Source organism: Scyliorhinus canicula, chromosome 11, assembly GCF_902713615.1.
Source record: "Scyliorhinus canicula chromosome 11, sScyCan1.1, whole genome shotgun sequence".
Classification (NCBI taxonomy): domain Eukaryota; kingdom Metazoa; phylum Chordata; class Chondrichthyes; order Carcharhiniformes; family Scyliorhinidae; genus Scyliorhinus; species Scyliorhinus canicula.
The window spans coordinates 37868339-37882240 of NC_052156.1; the positions used below are offsets into that span (position 1 = coordinate 37868339).

General features: G+C 47.3%; 1 protein-coding gene across 4 annotated transcripts in view; it reads left to right on the forward strand.

The window, feature by feature from the left end:
* The window catches only part of cacna2d3a (calcium channel, voltage-dependent, alpha 2/delta subunit 3a), a 1093156-nt gene that overhangs the window by 309209 nt on the left and 770045 nt on the right, over positions 1-13902 (forward strand). The window lies entirely within an intron of this gene.

Below are 13902 nucleotides of genomic sequence, written 5' to 3' on the forward strand. Positions count from 1 at the left end.
GAGTGGTCTAGCCGAGGTGGAAAGTTGGGGGGAGGATTTTTACAAGAGGCAGTGGACGGGAGGAGTTGGGGGGGGGGGGGGGATGTTTACAACTATTGGGTATCATGTATGGTACTCTTTCAGAGGTTGGATGGCGTTGAGTGTTGGGGAGAAGGGGGGGGAGTGGAGTCTATGGTGACCATGGGCAGTCCTGGACTCCTTTTTCTCCTTTGTTTTTTCTTTCCACCGTGGGAGGGTTTGTTTTATTGGATGCATATATTGACAGGTGGGCCGTTGTTTGGGGTGGTGGGAGGATGGGATCGTTGTTATAGTTAAGGGGATTGATTTTGTATTTGTTACCGTTTACTGTCTGTGGGTGGGATGTAAATTTTGAAGGAAAATATGAAAATGGAGAATAAAAACATTTATTTAAAAAAATCCATGGAGAAGACAGTGCTTGTTATCATTGGAGCAGCCATGTTTGAGGTCATTGAAGACGACGGTATACTCATACCAAATCATCTTCTCACATCACACTCCCTCCCTCCCAGAACTCCTGATAATTTACAAACTGCAAATAGTGTAAGAATGCACTTCCTGCTTTTCCCTGCCCCCTCACCAAAACACTACCTTGCGCCTTTTGTCTCTCATGTAACCTAGAACTGCCGCCTGGCCAGGAAAAGGGGGACATCTCGCAATAGTTCTCTTAAAGTTCCCCTGTTCAGCTGCAATGCAGCTTGTAAGTAAACACTAAAACACTATGAATGTACAGCAGCCTTCACCTTCTCAAGGGCAATTAGGGATGAGCAATAAATGCTGACCTGGCCAGTGACGCCTACCTCCTCTATATTGTTTTGTTAAATCAGGAAATTGAAATAGCTCATGACTTGAACTGAAGAAGCCTACTGCCTCATATATTTGTGCATTGTAATGTTCCACAATAAATAGTTACTGTTTGGTCTCTATGCCGCTGAACCTTTCTTAGACACCACAACAACATAGAAAGCTACAGAAGCAGCACGGATGCCAGCTCTGCAAAGGACTTGGTAACAGATGGGTTCTATTGCAGAGGACTCGGGCGAGAATTCTGATAGGATGGCCTATTGAAGAAGGATGATGGACATTGAATGCCTGGTGCATTGACAAGCCTGCTAGGAAGCCTATGGTCTTTTATGAAGAGCATAGAAGAGAATGACACCAACATAACAAAGGGCTTTGTACAGAGCTTTGAAGTCCACTCCATTAGCAAAGGTTTGGACCTTTGGCTGATGGCTGATCTGTCAGCTTCCATTGCAGCATGAACAGAAGCCACCCAACATCTGGATACTGCAGTGGAGCTCAGAATGAAATAATTCAAGTTCAGCTTGCTGCCATGCAAGCTCAAACTGCTGCCATTATGGTTGTGGATATCAATGTGCTGAGCAGCTTGCAGACTCTCACAATAGTCCAGCAATCTGTCCTGCAACAGTTTTCTCAGATTATTGAGACACTTGACTTGCGAAAATGCCAGTGGCTCATTGATGCACAAACCCATTGTCGTCCCTCAGGTTAACAGCATTCTTCATCCCACCCCTGCCACTCCAGCAATGCTCTTGCTGTTGCCTGTCAGCCAACCAGCCCAGCCTGCTGCCATTTATGCTGAGATGGTGACCCCAAAGTCAAGTCTTCTAGACCACAGCTACTCGAGGTTGTGCTCCACGTCCACCTAGGTCGGGTATCTTCCACTCAAAGTCAGCAGCATTCCACCAGCTATGCTTCAACTACTGGGATAATAATGTATAAGAGCACTAAGATAGACAAAGTTTCACAGAAGATAGGCAGGAAGGAATACACAAGGGCGAGTTGACTTTCTGTGGAACTTTGGATGATTTAATTGATTGTTTTTCTTTTTCTTTAAGGGGCAATTTAGTGTGGCCAATCCACCTACCCTGCACATCTTTGGGTTTTGGGGGTGAAACCCACGCAGACACGGGGAGAATGTGCAACCTCCACACGGACAGTGACCCGGGCTAGATCAAACCCAGGTCCTCTGTGCCGTGAGGCAGCGGTGCTAACCACCGTGCCACCCTTAGGTGATTCACAAAATTGTTTTGGAATGTTTATTTTATTTCAGCATTGTGGTCAAGTAGAAACTGTGATTGTGAGGGCAGTTGAGTTGTAGGACTGTTGGTGAATGGAGAATTGTAGTTTCATTCACTCGTACCGCCGTCTGATAAGCCAATTATGGGCAGCCCAGCCACAAAAGGGATGTGACGGCTGCCTCCTCTTATCCTCCTCCATCCCACCTCCCTCACCTCCACCACTTCCTCCTGCCTCCTCTTTATCCTCCTCCATCCCACCTCCCCCACTTCCTCCTGCCTCCTCTTTATCCTCCTCCATCCCACCTCCCCCACCTCCACCACTTCCTCCTGCCTCCTCTTTATCCTCCTCCATCCCACCTCCCCCACCTCCACCACTTCCTCCTGCCTCCACTTTATCCTCCTCCATCCCACCTCCCCCACCTCCACCACTTCCTCCTGCCTCCTCTTTATCCTCCTCCATCCCACCTCCCCCACCTCCACCACTTCCTCCTTGCAAGATAGGCAGGTGGCAATGGCTGTGCTCTCACACGTTAAGATTAATGCTGTTCCCGGTTGGCATCAATATTGGATCAGCAGCTGTATCATAATTCTGAAGGCAGCCTTCCAGAAACCTAATTCCCACTTTTCTGTTGCTGCCTGCATTTGCTTCATTTCACTGGTGTTTTACCAAAATGCTTCCCTCTGAAAGTCTTTAGAATAGATATTCCTTTGCTAATGTAGACAGGTAGCAGGCTATTAACCGTTAAGTAATGGGTTAAGAGACATTGCAATTAGTTGTCTCATTTATGTTAAGTGTTCAATGATTGACACTGATATGTAAAGAGGCTTCAGGTGGACTCTGGAGCTTGTGATGATCTGTAGAGTTCTGTGCAGAGTGAGTTTGAACCATTAACGGTGTGTTAGTGGAAAAAGGAGCTGAACTCTTGCCTCTTCATACCACAGCATCTAGTACATGTTAACATTAACAATTAACGGGTCCACAGGTCTGACCTGAACCTGTTGAATCAATAATGAAAATACAAGAGCAGCAGATGTTACAATTTTAACAGTAACATACTGTTTTAAAAACATCATTTTGCAATATTTGCCATGCTATGATGCACCAAAGTTTATGACTATTAAGTGCCTGTTTGAAATAGTTTAAAATTAAGGAATGGCAGCAATACTTGCACCAGCCTGACAACTTGCATGACCTTTCCCAGTTGCTTCCATCAGTTCCAGCCCAACAACATTGAATAATCATTTAAATAAGCAGATCTTTAAAACTCTTGCAGATCCCCTGACATGCGTTGGGGCATAGCACTGAAAGTATTTTCCCTGAAGTAAACTGTGAAACAAGCAGTGTGTGAATTAATTGTAAATGGAACCTAAATTTCCATTTCAAATCAGAAGAGATGTTGCTTTTGCTAGGTGACGTATATCCCTGATGCAAACAGGGGTGCAGGATATCAGCTTTGAAATGTTTCAGTCAACAGGACAAAATGTGGGACCATAGAACAGTACAGCACAGAACAGGCCCTTCGGCCCTCGATGTTGTGCCGAGCAATGATCACCCTACTTAAACCCACGTAACCCGTATACCCGTAACCCAACAATCCCCCCATTAACTTTAAACTACGGGCAATTTAGCATGGCCAATCTACCTAACCCGCACATCTTTGGACTGTGGGAGGAAACCCACAGGGAGGACGTGCAGACTCCACACAGACAGTGACCCAGCCGGGAATCGAACCTGGGACCCTGGAGCTGTGAAGCATTGATGCTAACCACCATGCTACCGTGAGGCCCCTAAAATGTGGGACCAGAAGGCGCCTGTGTCAGCCAGCTGCTCGGCAGTGCCATCTTATGGAAGGCAGCCAATTAAGAAGCAGCTTCTGCACTTACTGTCCCATTAAGGACAGTGGGTGGGTTCCTGAGGCGGGCGGACCAATTGGGGCCCTGGAGCCCTGAATGGTCAGCAGCCTCACTGGAAGAGGACGTCCCTGCTGGGGCAGGCAGGAAACTGCGAGGGTGTTTCAAAATGGAGGCACTCTCTGAAGTCTGAAAATGTAAAAATAAAGAATGGTCACCGCTGTTGGGCTATCACTACGAAGAGGGAATCTGAGGTGCTGTTTTTAAATTTTGCCCCAGCGGTGCCTCTAGCCCCATCTCCATGGGGCTGATGAGGTTCCACAGTGTATGTTTTGTTGCCTTCAAGTAAATCAATATATAGCTAGCTTTTAAAGTAATGTTAAAGATCACGAATTAGCAAAACCATTCAGTGACAAAAGTCACTGGTCTGTTGCAAGCAACAGTCAACATATTAAATTAAAGAAATTAATTAGTTAAGTGGTACAATTTAGTGTACTTAGACTGTCAAAATCTATAAAATCCACTGCCTGAAAAAGATTATAAAATGCTTTTTTTTTTCATCAATTTCAGTTGTGAGGAAAAGAAAGAAAAACACTGATGGGCATTTGCTTTGAAAAAGAACAATATGGTCATAAGCTATATATTATTTAAAATGGATGATGGTCCAAAATTTCATCTATGAAAATTTGTGAATATCTTTTCCCTCTAATGAAAGATCCACTATTGGAAATACAGTAATGTGTGTGCAGTTTCATCATAGAGCAGAAAATATTGGGGGAAACGGGCATTATATTATCCTACCCTCAATATTTTACTGGCCTAACGTGCAAATAAAATTTCAATATCGATTGAAGGAATATTACAATTACTTTTTCTCTATTAGCATCTGTTGTCCTTCGCTTCTTCAATAAAAGACCCAACTGCAATCTTTACAACATTTTGTATTTCCATGCTAACTGGCTTTGTGGCTTGGTGGTGGTCCCTTTAAGGATAACACAGCAGAGTAAAAGACCACTGAGGTGACCTACCTATGACACCATGTAGACGCACAGGATTACATCCCTGAGAAGACAAGGTCAAAACGACAAAGGAGGCACCTACTCCCATGAACACAACTGAACTGAAATCATTTTTGTGGATGGTAAACTACTATGGACGTGTTTTACCAAACCTATTAGGGGCCTCACGGGAGCATGGTGGTTAGCATCAATGCTTCACAGCTCCAGGGTCCCAGGTTCGATTCCCGGCTGGGTCACTGTCTGTGTGGAGTCTGCACGTCCTCCCCGTGTGTGCGTGGGTTTCCTCCGGGTGCTCCGGTTTCCTCCCACAGTCCAAAGATGTGCGGGTTAGGTGGATTGGCCAGGCTAAATTGCCCGTAGTGTAAGGTTAATGGGGGGATTGTTGGGTTACGGGTATACGGGTTACGTGGGTTTAAGTAGGGTGATCATTGCTCGGCACAACATCGAGGGCCGAAGGGCCTGTTCTGTGCTGTACTATGTTCTATGTTCTATTGATGGTACTGACCCCCTTTCATATTTTGCTAAAGAAACACCATTGTTGGTCTTGGAAGGTGCAATAACCTGCACGAAACATATGGGGCGGGATTCTCTAATAAAGTGGCGCCAACCACTTCAGCGTCAACGGTCCACGATAATGGGGAATGGTCCTCTTCCGAGGGGGCTTGGTTGGTGCCGGTGTGTCCCTGCAGCTCCAGCCAGAGCGGAACGGCCCGTGCGAGTTTGCGCATGCGCGGAACGCCCAGCGTGATTCCGTGCATATGCGCTACGGCCGGCGTATTTCTGCGCTTGCGCGGGGGGATCTCTTCTCCGCGCAGGCTCCTGGGCAATATGGCAGAGCCCTAAAGGGGGCGCAGAGTAAAGTAGGCCCCATGGAACCAGCCCGCCCACCGATCGGTAGGCCCCGATCGTGGACCAGACCACCGTATGGGACCTGAGTAACCCACGCCTTGGGACTCCGGCCAAACCCGTCGGCCACTCAGCGCATCGGGGCCCGGAGAATCGACGGGGAGGCCGGCGAGGCGGCAATCCTGTGAGCGCCCAAGAATCGGCGCCGAAGAATGGTCGGCCAGTCATTCAGTGTTAGAGGTTCAATATGGCGGAGAAGTCCACTGGGGAGACCGTTGCAGAATTAGTTTTGTGACTTTGAAAGATTGGCGAATATTGTGAGAGAGTGAGAACCATGTCATTGGCACAGCAGCTCGGTTGGCCACATATACGGGTGAGCGCTTACACATAGCGGGGTCTCCGTTCTTTCCAGTTGTTTACAGTGGTCAATCCCTGCACCTTCCCCTCATCGTAGTGCAGGGCAATGGCCCTGGCTTGTTGGGCCGTGATTTGTTGCACCACTTGAAGATTGATTGGCAATATGTTTTTCAAGTGGGGGAGGGGGCTTGGTGCTGAGGAAGCTACCTGAAATTTTTTGGCTGGGCCTCTGTATCATTTAGGGGTCCGTGGCTACTATCTGGTGGATCCGAAGGCCCAACCCCGATATTCCCAGGCCGCCCGCCCGGCCCTTTACTCCCAAGTCGGAAGGCCCTTTACTCCCAAGTCGGAAATCAAGGCTGAGCTTCGATGGTTGGAAAGTTTGGGAATCATCCATCCGATGCATTTCGCTGACTGGAAGGCGCTGGTGGCCCAATGCTGAAGTCGGATTGGGCGGTTTTCCGTTGTGACAATTACAAGTTAACAGTGAACGCGTCTTCTAGGTTAGACTGTTACCTGCTGCCCAGATAGAGGATCTATACCCGACATTGGTTGGTGGATCGACATTTGCTAAACTCTACATCAGCAACGCTTATTTGCATCTACATTTGGATAAGACCTTGAGGAAGTATGTTACTATCAACACTCACAAGGATTTTTATGAATACACCTGACTTCGGTTTCGTGTGTCCTTGGTACGTGCTGTGTTTCAGCGAATGATGGGGGGCATCTTGTGCAGCTGCCGCACGTTGCTTTCTATATCTAGGATGTTTGATCACAATCGTTGATGCGCTAACAATTGCACACAGAAACACGAAATGGTACAAAAGAGGCTTTATTACCGTGAGATGTTATTCGCTCAAGTGGAGCTGTAAAATGGCAGCTCAGGAGACCTCATGGATATTTATACTGCTCCCTGTGGGCGGAGCTACCCGGCAGGGGCTTACCGACAAACTATGCAGGGGCTTACCGACAAACCTGTAATAGCAGGTACTATTGTACATCCCCTAATAGAGGCACACACATATATATAGTGGTATTACCACAGGGGTCACGGAGGAGGAGCATCTGCGGAACCTCGAGGTGGTCTCACAGATAAAGTACAGTTGATAAAGATGGCCCCCGCACCACGGGATGCCACGGGGCTCCATTCTTTTTTAAGTCTTATCAAATATCACGGGCGTTTCATTCCAAATCTGGCTACCATCCTGGCCCCCCCCATAATTTGCTGTTAAAAAAGTGCTATCCCTGGGTTTGTGTACGACCCAGGCGATGACCTTTAAGGAGGTGAAGTGTCACTTATCCTCTTTGCAACTGCTGACTCATTTTGATGCATCCAAACCACTGTATGTGACGTTGGAATAGAAGTGGTCCTGTCCCAGAACGTGCGGACTCCACACAGACAGTGACCCAAGCCAGGATCGAACCCGGGACCCTGGTGCTGTGAAGCAACAGTGCTAACCACTGTCCTACCGTGTCACCCTATGGTGGCGGGTTGGGAAGAGCTCCTAGAACATTCCCCAGTTAAGGTTTTGATTTGTCAGCATAGCTGCAGTGAGTGAATAAATAAATGAAGGTTTGGGGCATGAGAAAAGGAGGCAGAAAAAGTCAGCTATTTGCCCTCAAGTTTCCAACCTCCGCATATCCGAATTTCCCTCTACTGTCCCTGTCCATGAATACCAGTGCAGTTCTTAAAGGCAGTCAGAATGCAGAGATTGGGGTTCTCCCCTTTTTATGGGCAGTACTCGCAAAAGAAGATTTGAAGAGGAGAAATAATTATTATTGACAACAAAGTATTAAGTTGTTTTCCTATACCAGCCCATTGATCATAGTGCACACAATGAGAGGAAGAAGCATCTTATTGTTATGATAAATAGTAGTGGTTGGAAGGGCAGCTTTGAGAATGTATGAGGAGGTCTCCTGTATCACCCTTGTTGCCGAATGGGAAAATATGACAGAATTAGGGAGATAAAGATGCAGGGTATGGCTTGGCGCACCTGGCAAGGCTCTCCTTCCTCTACTGCAACTTGTTTTTATGGTTTATGCTGCTGGATTTTACAACTATGAATGTTAAATTTGACAGTAAGCTTATTTCTGTTCCAAATTATGCTCCAATTGCTCATTATCTTAATAGCTTTCAAATCACAACTTTAGTCATCAGAAATAACACAATTTCCTTCTCTACACAATTTCCTATTGCCAACGGATAATTAGTTCCAAGCATATCAAAATGGGAATGCAGTCAAACACAGATACAATGCAGGTAATAAACTACCACAGTATGGTATTTTGGATTCACTGAACAACATTTTAACTATTCAACTTGTGGTAAACTTTGATAACACTGTGCCTGCTTCAGAAAATGCTGGCCCCACTTTGACCAGACTGTCTTTTCAGCTGCACCTTCTCACGCCCGCCTCATCTCCATGCCTCCAGTTTCCTCCCCCAGGTCACTTCTATTTTCCATGCCAAGGACACCTTAAAGTGCTGCACACTGGCCTCTATCATTTTTCATGCAAAGCTCTATGTTGAAAATTCTCTCACAAATCAACACTCTGGACTTTTACAGTTCCAATTACTGATTGCATTTCCAGGAAATATTTGGGACGAGATTCTCTGGCCTTCCCCTGGTGTGATTCTCGGTGCAGGAGCCAGCCCGCTATTGGCTGGTGGCTGGATAGTCTGATCCTGCCACTGCCAATGGCATTTTCCATTGAATCCACCCTACGCGGGGCAGCAGGGTAGCACAGTGGTTAGCACTGTTTCTTCACAACGCCAGGGTCGATTGATTCCCGGCTGGGTCACTGTCTGTGGAGTCTGCACGTTCTTGCTGTGACTGCGTTGGTTTCCTCCGGGTGCCCTGGTTACCTCCAACAAGACGTGCTGTTGGTGAATTGGCCTTTCTGAATTCTCCCCCTGTGTACCCGAACAGGCGCCGGAATGTGGCGACTAGGGGCTTTTCACAGTAACTTTATTGCAGTGTTAATGTAAGCCTACTTGTGACAATAAAGATAATTATTATATCATAACGTCGTCAGGTGAACAGCTGGAGGATCATGCCAATGGTTTTCATCCATAGTGCCTGGTTGGTGATTGAGTGGGGTGATTTGTCTGTCCATTCAAACTGATTCTACAATGAGTGGTCAATCGGCTCTGCCCAAGCTGTGAAGGTGAAAATCGAACTCCAATATTTTCTGGACATTCAAGCCGTGAAAGTGAAGACAAAATCTATGGGCTTGATTCATCTAAATGGGATCGAAATCCCATAATGAGTGCGTTTAGCTGCGTGTTTCCCGGTGCTTGCAGCGCCGAGAAACACATGGCTATACCAAGCCACGAGTGTTGTACAAGGTGCTTCAGTGGGGAATGTGCAGCCAAGGCTGTATGTAGCCCCTTTTTGTACACTTTGCTCGTTGGAACTTCCCAGTGTAGGGAGAGATAGAGACCCCATTTAAAAATGCCGTCCCGATGTCTGAGGCCCCCGAATCAATCCTCGACTCCCCCCCCCCCCCCCCCCCCCCCCCAACACCCCAAATACACTACGGGTGGGTTCCTTCTGCCCCCAACACCCACACAGGGCATCCCTGGCCTGATCGTGCACAAAACATGCTAGCTTGACACCTTGGCAGTGCCAATCTGGCACCCCTATGCCAGCTGGTGATGCCACCGAGGCAGTGCCAGACTGGCACGCAGGTGGAACTGCAGGGTTCCATGGCTGGCACCATGGCCAGGTGGCATCAGCAGTGTCAGGGTACCACCTTGCCCGCAGGACATGCAGCTGGGGGCCTCCGATCTGCTGAGAGACCCCCACAAGTGCCATTCCATCCACTCCCCGTTTGTGGGCACCAGTAATAAACAGCGCTCACCCGAAGTCTCCGAGGCAAAGGGGATGAATCACAAAGGAACTCGGTAATCCGCACATTAGAGTCAGACTAGCTGTCTTGCTCTAATATGCTGATTTGCCATAAAATGATCCCACCCACAATGGTCAGGATTTACATCGCAACATCTCAAAGATCGCGTTGGATCACGCGAGGCATTCGGTAGATCCCCGGAGCGGGTTATCACGGCTTTTATTGGCCACGCGATCCAATGGCCGCGGTGAGCTGCTTTTCCGGTGCAGCCATTGGATCACATGCAGAATTATTGTGTCAGGAGGTGTATGCTTGTATGTGTAGCTCCATAAATAAATGCTTGAAGAAATGTGCAACGGTTGGCTCCAGTTCTATTGTTCACCAACTGGCTTCCTGGAGTGTAACATTCCTCTAATATGAGGTTACTTTGGTTATATATCCATGAGAGGGAGAAGTCTTCAGTGACCCTATTGCTCCAATTGTAGGGATCAATCTTTCAAGAAGCCAATCTTTCAAGATTTGCTTGACCAGAAAAGCCCTCAACATGGTTTCCTATTGCCTAGGTTCTTGATTGACTCTGAAGCTGCCCGTTGATTAGGGCTCTCATGGGAACGTAGCCAGGAATTAACCTCACTGGTGTGGAGAGCAGGGGTGATGTTTTCAGAAATGTTCTTTGTTTTCCTGTAAAGAGGTAGGTACTCTACATAGAGCACCAGTCAGAGGAACTATAAATGAATTCAATAATGGAATGAAGTATCGTAAACCCAATAAAAATAAAAATGCACCAATTGCACAAACTGTTACCATGAGAAACATTTCGTTATTCATTGAAATATGCAGTTCAACATCTAAAATGTGCCAGTATGCAACTGCATTCCCAGCGGTGAACTGGTTTCAATTTTTGGATTCGTGGTGCCTCTGTGTGTTGACATCAAAATACAAATTAAAATCATGAGGGGATTACACATGTGCTTAATTGCAATGAAACCTGCATAGTTTGAATCAAGGAAATCCAGGTGTGAACAGATATGAAGGCCTCATTTCAAAAGCTATGTTGTGACATCTGTGTAGAAGTTGTTGGGGGTGTATAGGCTGGCGTCAATGAACTAACAAGCAGAAGGATTTATTCATCAATCTTAGCAGCTCTTGCATGCTGTGTGTCTGCCCGTGCTGGGGGAAAACTACCATGTACCAGAACCCGGGATCAATTGCCCTCGCTGTGGAGACCCCAGCCGGGTGCCGTTTAGCACGGGTCTCCACAAATAGGGGCCAGGTGGAGCAGCACTTTGGAGGGCCTCCCATGTGATCGGAGGCCCTGGGTGGTCGGCCTCTGGGCAGTGTGGCACCCTGACACTGCTGATGTCACCCAGGCACCCTGACAGCGCCACATGGGCACCCTGGCAGTGCCACCCAGGCACCATGGCAGTGCTACTTGTCACCAGTCAGGCACTGCCTGGGTGCGCAGGTGGCATTGCCAGACTGGCAGAAGTGGTGCCAGGCTGGCAGTGCCACGGTGGAATCTTGCCCGCATCAGGGATCAGGCTTGGGGGTGCCCTGCCCTTATGTGGTCGGGCTCGAGGATCCCCCAACAGATAGGTAGGGGAATGGGGTGGGGGGGGGGGGGGTGTCCGGGGTTACGTTGGGGGATCAAGATTTTGAATCACTAGCTTTCGGAGCACTGTTCTTTCCTCAGGGGGGTGTACCAGGATTCAGAACAAATTTGTTGGACTTTAACCTGGTGTTGTAAGATTTCTTACTGTCTCCTACAATAATAATCATATTATAATAATCGCTTATTGTTAATAATAATCACTTATTGTCACAAGTAGGCTTCAATGAAGTTACTGTGAAAAGCCCCCAGTTGCCACATTCAGGCACCTGTTCGGGGAGGCTGGTACGGGAATTGAACCCGCGCTACTGGCCTTGTTCTGCATTTCAAGCCAGCTGTTTAGCCCACTGTGCTAAACGCCCATGCTTACTCACACTCCCACACTCACTCATTCACTCCCATGCACATTCACTTACTCACTCCCATGTTCATTCACTCACACCCTCTCCCACATCCTTGGGCAGTGAGTATTTTTAATTCTCACCACGTACTCCCCACCTCACAACCGACGCTACCGCATCCAGCCTCATCCGACCCAGCGCCTAGAGAGTCCCTCCCTGCCCAACCTGGCCTATGGCATGGAAGCGTCTCGCTCTTCTTTCCCACTTGTCCAGAGCCCACGTGAAATTGCCAGTGTTGCAGCTCCTCCAATCACAGGCCATTTCTCTTTCACATTGTCAGCGGATAGGCTCAATCATGAGCTGATCAGCAGCAAACATGGGAGAGGAACGGCCAATGATTTGAAGAGCAGTTTCTTTCTGGATCTTCCACTGCACTTACCAGCATTTTGGAATCTATGTCGGGGGCACACTGGGGGACTTAGTGAGCTGCATACGGCCTGTGCACCGTGCATTAGACAAGCCTGTTTTTCACCATATTCTTTGCAAGGATCTTGGAATGCAGGACGGCTCTGCAGTGGGTGAAGCAGACCACACATCCCACATGACTTGCTTTCTTCCTGCATCTTGGTTACCGTGCCAATACTGGTAATTATATCTGATGCCTGCAGGTGTTGTTGTCCAGCTACAATGGCTTCATATTTTCTGCCATGTTTTAGCAATATCTCAATATTGTGAGTTTTTCTTCTCCGAAAGATCTTTTTGGAAAGCTCCAATTGGCATTGGGGCTATATCCAGCTCCATTAGTCATTCAGACAGCTTAGCTTTTGGGAAAATCACAATCCTTCCCCTTATCACAGCACTTGCTGACAAGCAGATCGATTTATTCTTGTGGCTGAGCTATCAACTCTAAATGGTGTATTGAAAAGTTCACCTTTATACAAAGCTGATCCTCCAGCATATCCCACAGCTTGCAGGATACTTCTGATCCTCCTCAGACAGGCCTGAGGTATTGAATCCCTGAAACCTCCCCATTTCCAATTTTCACTGCTTGTTTATCCAGTTCTGTAATGGATGAAGTAAAAATAAATGCTCCACCCTCCTTTGTTTAAACTGCATCTGGGGAATTTAGTGGTCACCTTCCTGATGTTTCCTGGCTTGATGTCAACGTGCATGGGAGTTTGTAACTTCTCTAGCCCAAGGAGAGATTCAGAAATGCAGCTGCTGGGTGGATTTTATTTTCTCTCCCTTTTTTTATTTTTGCTGGAGTTCGGATTTTTTTCTGTTTGACATACTTTTTGTTATTACATGGGAATGGCACCCCTGGGTGTCACAATAACCCTATCTACTTTCTGACTAAAATGGGCTGTCCCATTCACCACAGATATGGCCACCCCACAAGTCAGCTATTCACTGCTCTGTGAAACTCTGTCAGTAGAGACTCTGCTTCATGGTGTCTTCAATGCACATAGGGCCTTCGTAGAGCACAAAATGCTTCCTGTGGCTTTTCATTTTTGACACTTCCAGGACTCATGCAATTTCTAAGAGGTGAAGACTAGGGCAAGGAATTCGGTCTCGATTTAGGCATAATGAGTCGAAGTGTCAAGGAGGGCCCTGATGCAAAGATTTAGACTACTAGTCTGCCATTCTGGATGCAGACAATGTCAAGTCTATGCTGGGAGGCATCTCGTGATAGGTGTCATAATATACACCAGTATATCATGGTGCAGACACACACACTGATGGACATACACTAGGACCAATCAACATGCAGAACACTGCAGCCAATCACCAGTTAGAGCACACTCACTATAAAGACAGGGGGCATCAGTTTTCCCGTTTATTCTGGATGCAGCCCCTCAGAAGAGCAGAGCTTACAACTCACAGCACAGATCCTCACCATGTGTGAGTATCTGTAAGAGTATGTTCAACAGTTTATAGTTTAATAAAATAGTGTTGTACTATTTT